Source organism: Bos grunniens, chromosome 14 (assembly GCF_055505025.1).
Source record: "Bos grunniens cultivar Pamir isolate PY7600 chromosome 14, Bosgru_T2T1.0, whole genome shotgun sequence".
NCBI classification, from domain to species: domain Eukaryota; kingdom Metazoa; phylum Chordata; class Mammalia; order Artiodactyla; family Bovidae; genus Bos; species Bos grunniens.
Genome location: NC_141178.1, coordinates 27,448,404 through 27,455,567, shown reverse-complemented (window position 1 = coordinate 27,455,567; position 7,164 = coordinate 27,448,404). Strand labels below are relative to the sequence as shown.

Sequence of the window (7,164 nt, the reverse complement as noted above, 5' to 3'; positions counted from 1 at the left end):
ACTACAGATGGCGTCTTGATTTCCCCAAGCTCCGTGCTGCATTCACACACTGAACAGTGAGTCTGCATCTCCTAGTGTCAGACATCTCATAAGATGGCAAACAAAACGTTGAGTAAGGAAGAGCCTCACTACCTCCAAGGAGCTCGCTATCTAGTGGTGTTTCAGCCTTCGTTCTTACCCCCACACTTTCTGTCAGAACGCTCTTACTTGGCTAATCTCATGTTTATCTCACCACTTATTTCAGGCATCATGGTCTTCTGGAATCTGTCCCTCATCCATCTCCATCCTCACAAGATGCCCTCCCTCCAGCCAAGTGCCCTTCCACTGTACCCCTCCAGCACCCTAACGTCTCTCTCTCGTGTACCATGTTACACTTCTGTGTATTGTATATCACCTTTTCTGCTACTATTTCCCCAACTACCTTGCAGACTCCTGGAAGGTGAAGACACAATCTTATTTTTTGTAGTCTTCTCACTAGAATGCCTGTTATTGAGTAAATGTATACAAAGTAAATATATACAAAGATACCTGGATTTATTACATGGTAACATTCAGAAAACTAAGATCATGGCATCTGGTCCCATCACTTCATGGGAAATAGATGGGGAAACAGTGGAAACAGTGTCAGACTTTATTTTTCTGGGCTCCATAATCACTGCAGATGGTGATGGCGGCCATGAAATTAAAAGACACTTACTCCTTGGAAGGAAAGTTATGACCAACCTAGACAGCATATTCAAAAGCAGAGACATTACTTTGCCAACAAAGGTCCGTCTAGTCAAGGCTATGGTTTTTCCTGTGGTCATGTATGGATGTGAGAGTTGGACTGTGAGGAAAGCTGAGCACTGAAGAATTGATGTTTTTGAACTGTGGTGTTGGAGAAGACTCTTGAGAGTCCCATGGACTGCAAGGAGATCCAACCAGTCCATTCTAAAGGAGATCAGTCCTGGGTGTTCTTTGGAAGGACAGATGCTAAAGCTGAAACTCCAGTACTTTGGCCACCTCATGCGAAGAGTTGACTCATTGGAAAAGACCCTGATGCTGGGAGGGATTGGGGGCAGGAAGAGAAGGGGACGACAGAGGATGAGATGGCTGGATGGCATCACCGACTCGATGGAAGTGAGTTTGAGTGAAATCCGGGAGTTGGTGATGGACAGGGAGGCCTGGTGTGCTGCAATTTATGGGGTTGCAAAAAGTTGGACATGATCGAGTGACTGAACTGAACTGAACTGAATAACTTTTCATGATTTAGCAAGATTAAACTTTTCATGTTTAGCAAGATTAACAATGACCTGGGGCGAGTATTCTAGGGAGCGGTATCCTGTAGAAAGAGCTCTGAGACTTGCTGCATTCTCCCAGCTGTTCCATATGCTTCCTGAGTGTCACTTGCTGGAAGGTGACTTGTGAATGTCACTTCTCCTTGCTTGCGACATGGCCACAAAGCCTTGATTAGAGTTATTCTTCTAAATTGAGCATTTCCTTTAGACTTTTCTGAGTAGAAAGTGTAATTTTTATAGTATGAGAGCTTTTGGTTAACTTAGCCATGGTAATTTGTGGCTTTTTTGCACTCTCTAATTTTATCTCTTGAAAATAAGTATCTCTTTCGGTATAATCTTGGGTTGCAGGAGGTCACACTCTTCATAGTGACAGTTTTGAGTGGGAAGAAGGGGATAGCAGAGGAGTTTGGATTTGTTCAAACAAAGGACAGCAGGAAAGCTCTTCTTAGAAGACTGACCAGGGGTGGCAGACTCAGAAATCTAGGATAATCTAGAATTCCTGGCATTTCTGTGGATTCGAAAAATATCAACTTTGACTGAAAAAAAAAAAAAAGGTTTAAAACAATCTCATTTCTCCAAAATCCTTAGAAATTAAAATGGCTTAGATCATCAGAAATTATAGCCTTATGAGGATAGAGAAAAACAGATCCCCTGGTACAATATAAAAATTCAGAATGCTTTCAATCTAATCTAGAGAAATTGAGTCAAAACTAGACAGCTCTTTCAACTCTTTAAAGGATTTTATGATCTGTTGGGACAGCAACTTGGAGGTGGTATATCTACTTACAAATCAAATATTTCTAAAAGTTTTTAAAATGAAATAACATACGAACACAAAGAAGCAAAAGAAATTTGTATTTTGAGGAAGTCTGATTTTTGTGATTAAAGCTAAGTAATACATTTTATATATAGTAAAAATATTTTTAGCATATTTTCTTGAAAACATTAGACTTTTTATTGATGTGCAACACAACAGTTCCTAAATATGCAGTTTCTATGTTTGTGTTTCCAACCTGTTCTTCAGAATAGCACTTCAGTTGCTTCCTGAAAAGTAAAAACAATACAAACATTTTTTAAGAACATATAGTGTAATTTTAAAATATGTTTAATTAATTTTAACTTTCTTACTGTTTCATGGAATGGTTAATAAGACAAAAATCACTATTTCAGAGTTTACCAATTTAAGTTGCTCTTGTGCGGAACTGTGGAGAGAGAACAGTGGTCCTTATATATTGTAGTTTTCACATTCAAGTTTTCTTATTTTATTTAGTATAATTTTGCCGGGGTCCAGCCCCGGTTAGATCCAGGGATTCCCTCGGGAGGACGGCATTGGCGACTGAGAGAAATAGAGAAGGAGATAAGGAAAGAATTTTGCAGTTAAGAAAACAGAGGAGAGAAAAGAGGCTGATATTCCTTGGTTTATGCAGAAAGCCAATAAAGCCCCAGCATGGGACTTGCTCTGTTCATGTAGGCTGCAGGCGCCCCCTCAAATAGCTGAAGATGCCCCACCTTAGGCACCTTCTCGAGTGGGTCTTAGAAGCCCAGGCAGGAAAGTGAACACAGAAGGCCCCTGTGCTCCAGGGAATCAGCCTGAAAAGGAAAATGAAAGAGAAAGAATGACATGGGGAGACCAAGCTTGATGAGCATGGCCCACACTTTATTTTCCAAAGTAGTTTTTATACCTTAAGTTGTGCATAGAGGATAATGGGGGGGTGGGGGTGGGGCGGGGGTAGAGTCATGCAAGGTCAGCAGTCCTTCATCCTTATCGAAGCCAGGCTTTCTTTCTGCAAACTTATCATACGCAAAAGCTTTAGGTGATTTACATCATCTTCTGGCCAGGAGGCCTGTTAACATTTTATGACCCTTTCTTCAGAAAACTTATTTTTCTCTAAAGGTGATTATTCTAAAGTCAGGCGCCACCCTCTGAAAGCATTAGATAAAGTTGCATTCCTATAGGGCTAAAGTGTGGTGGGCTATAACAAGAAAAGAATTAATTCAAGGGTCCAAGGTTACTAACATTAAAGCTACTACTTACATTTCTATATACCAACTGTATTAATCAATATACTCCCAGGGACACAATAGGTAAGGGATATGGAAACTTGGCAGCAAGCATTAGCTCAACAAAGAAATCCTCTACTAGTTCTATTCTAACAATTTTAACTCTCTGAGAAGCTCTGCATTGTTAGAATATCTTAAGCTTCCTGTGCCTCTTGTGGTTGGGAGGCTGTGAACAATCACATGTGTAGCTGCAGGAGTCTGAACAAACCTGTCAGGCAAGCTAGAAAGTCATCAGAAGGGTTTGAATTGAAACACACCTATTATGTCCAGGAGACTTATTAACTAGGGTTTTAAGTTGATTTTCTTACAGAGAAAGGTGGTTGGGAATAGCCCCCCGTTAATGTCAGAAGAGTTGGTGAAAGTCGTGAAATAGTAAAACAGACAGATTTTGGTTTTGGGGTAGATGCTCAGGCAGGTCCAGGGGGGCCCCTTGAGTTCTGATTCACCTTTGCATGTCAGATCTCTCCGCATGACCTTTGTCATGGGTGGGAACTCCCGTGCTGGCTCCCAGCATAATTTCAGGACTCTCTTAAAACTAAAATATTGTTAATCCAGAATGCAAAGTTATTAAAAAAGAAAAACAGAATTTCATCAACTGTTGCTATGAGCTGAATATGTGAGTGTGTGCTGTGTCTGACTCTTTGCAATCCCATGGACTGTGGCCCGCCAGGCTCCACCGTCCATGGAATTTTCCAGGCAAGAATACTGGAGTGCGTGGCCATTTGCTCGTCTAGGGGATTTTCCCCACCCAGGAATTGAACCCACCCAGGAATCTCTTAAGTCTCCTGCACTGGCAGGCAGATTCTTTACCAATAGTGCCACCTGGGAAACCCCATCTGAATGGGAAAGAAAGTGAAAGTCACTCAGTCATGTGTCTGACTCTTTGCTATCCCATGAACTATACAGTCCATGGAATTCTCCAGGCCAGAATACTGGAGTGGGTAACCTTTCCCTTCTCCAGGGGATCTTCCCAACTCAGGGATGGAACCCAGGTCTCCTGCACTGCAGGTGGAATCTTTACCAGCTGAGCCACCAGGGAAGCCCCACCTCAAATTTATGTTTTAAAATCTAATGTCCAATGTGATGGTATTAGGGATAGGGCTTTTGATAGGTGCTTAGGTCTTGAGGGCAGAGCCTCCATGAATGCGAAGAGACTCCACAGAATTCCCCAGCCCCTTCGACCACATAAAGATACAGTGGAAGTCTGTGACCCAGAAGAGGGCCCTAATTTGACCATGCTGGCACCCTGATCTCAGACTTCTGGCCTCCAGAATTGTGAGAAATAAATTTCTGTTGTTCTTAAGCCATTCAATCTTTGGTATTTTGTTATAGCAGCCTGAAAGGACGAAGACAGTGTTTAAGTCTTCTCATGTCTTGATTGAAGAATTATGGATTATTTAGTAGCAAAGGGGAGGCTGCTAACTTTTTATCTGCGAAAAAAGTCCTAAAAAACACCATGAACAATATCATTTACCAATGACTTGAAAGTAGGATTTTATGAATTTTGTAAAATTCCAAAGTTGTAGATACAAGTAGGGAGGAAGTCAATGAAGATAATTAGGAAAAAAATCCGTTTAATGAAGAAACACAAAATGTACAGATATAATAATACTGTACAAATATAATAATAATAAGCAGTATTTATACTTTATATTTTAATGCTTCTTGGAAGAAAGAAATGAACTTAAACAGTACCTATCACATGATTCTAAAACAGACAGCAAGTTTACTCTTACTAGAATTCTAGGGACAAGAAAACTGGCATTAAAATACAATAACTTGTGTGCTGCTGTTTACCTTTGATCCTTCAGCTCCAAACCCATCCTCTCTATTATCTATAAGAGGCAGGGCTGGGACTTTTCAAATTGTGCTTCTCCCTTGACAGCTGGTTTCTAATTAGTTTCTACCAGGAGGAGGGAAGAACGGATTATTTCTTCTTGAAGCCCCAGGCTCCAGTTGTTCTGCCACTCTCCCAGAAAGCTAGCCTTATTGTTTCCCTTCATCCTGACTTTTTTTTTTTTTAAATTTTAAATTTAGTCTTGGCTTTTAGTACTGAAATACTTTATTCTCCTTCTAAATTATTCAGTTCAATTCAGTTCAGTCATTCAGTCATGTCTGACTCTTTGCAACTCCATGGACTGCAGCATGCCAGGCCCCCCTGTCCATCACCAACTCCCGGAGTTTACTCAAACTCATGTCCATTGAGTTGGTGATGCCATCCAATCATCTCAATCTCTGTCGTCCCCTTCTCCCAACTTCAATCTTTCCCAGCATCAGGGTCTTTTCAGTTGAGTCAGTTCTTTGCATCAGGTGGCCAAAGTATTGGACTATCAGCTTCAGCATCAGTCCTTCCAGTGAATATTCAGGACTGATTTCCTTTAGCATGGACTGGTTGGATCTCCTTGTAGTCCAAGGGACTCTCAAGAGTCTTCTCCAACACCACAGATAAAAAGCATCAATTCTTTGGCACTCAGCTTTCTTTATAGTCCAACTCTCACCTCCATACATGATTACTGGAAAAACCATAGCTTTCACTAGACGTACCTTTGTTGGCAAAGTAATGCCTCTGCTTTTTAATATGCTGTCTCGGTTCATCATAACTTCCAAGGAGCAAGCGTCTTTTAATTTCATGGCTGCAATCACCATTTGCAGTGACTTTGGAGACCAAAAAAATAAAGTCTGTCACTGTTTCCACTGTTTCCCCATCTATTTCCCATGAAGTGATGGGACCAGATGCCATGATCTTCGTTTTCTGAATGTTCAGCTTTAAGCCAACATTTTCCTCTCCTCTTTCACTTTCATCAAGAGGCTCTTTAGTTTTTCTTCGCTTTCTGCCATAAGGGTGGTGTCATCTGCATATCTGAGGTTATTGATATTTCTCCCGGCAATCTTGGTTCCAGCCTGTGGTTCATCCAGCCCAGCGTTTCTCATGATGTACTCTGCATAGAAGTTAAATAAGCAGGGTGACAAAATACAGCCTAGACGTACTCCTTTTCCTATTTGGAACCAGTCTGTTGTTCCATGTCCAGTTCTAACTGTTGCTTCTTGACCTGCATACAGATTTCTCAGGAGGCAAGTCAAGTGGTCTAGTATTCCCATCTCTTAAAGAATTTTCCACAGTTTGTTGTGATCCACACAATTAAAGGCTCTGGCATAGTCAATAAAGCAGAAATAGATGTTTTTCTGGAACTCTCTTGCTTTTTCGATGATCCAACAGATGTTGGTAATTTGATCTCTGGTTCTTCTGTCTTCTAAATCCAGCTTGAACATCTGAAAGTTCAAGGCTCATGTACTGTTGAAGCCTGGCTTGGAGAATTTTGAGCATTACTTTGCTAGCAGGTGAGATAAATGCAATGTGCCATAGTTTGAGCATTCTTTGGCATTGCCCTTCTTTGGGATTGGAATGAAAACTGACCTTTTCCAGTCCTGTGGTCACTGCTGAGTTTTCCAAATTTGCTGGCTTGTTGGGTGCAGCACTTTCACAGCATCATCTTTTAGGATTTGAAATAGTTCAACTGGAATTCCATCACTACCACTAGCTTTGTTCATAGTGATGCTTTGTAAGGCCCACTTGACTTCGCATTCCAGGATGTCTGGCTCTAGGTGAGTGATCACACCATCGTGATTATCTGGGTCATGAAGATTTTTTTTTTTGTATAGTTAGTCTGTGTATTCTTGCCACCTCTTCTTAATATCTTCTGCTTCTGTTAGGTCCATACCATTTCTGTCCTTTATTGAGCCCATCTTTGCATGAAATATTCCCTTGGTATCTCTAATTTTCTTGAAGAGATCTCTAGTCTTTCCCATTTTATTGTTTTCCTCTATT

The 7,164-nt window shown here is 41.0% G+C and overlaps 1 protein-coding gene across 1 annotated transcript in view; it reads right to left on the bottom strand.

Annotated features, from left to right (window-relative positions):
* Window positions 1-2,113: 2,113 nt before the first annotated feature.
* PKHD1L1 (PKHD1 like 1) overlaps window positions 2,114-7,164 on the bottom strand; it is a 177,573-nt gene continuing 172,522 nt past the window's right edge. The window contains exon 78 of the mRNA XM_086335355.1: window positions 2,114-2,321. The gene's annotated coding sequence lies outside the window, so the exon portion shown is untranslated. The remainder of the gene's footprint in view (window positions 2,322-7,164) is intronic.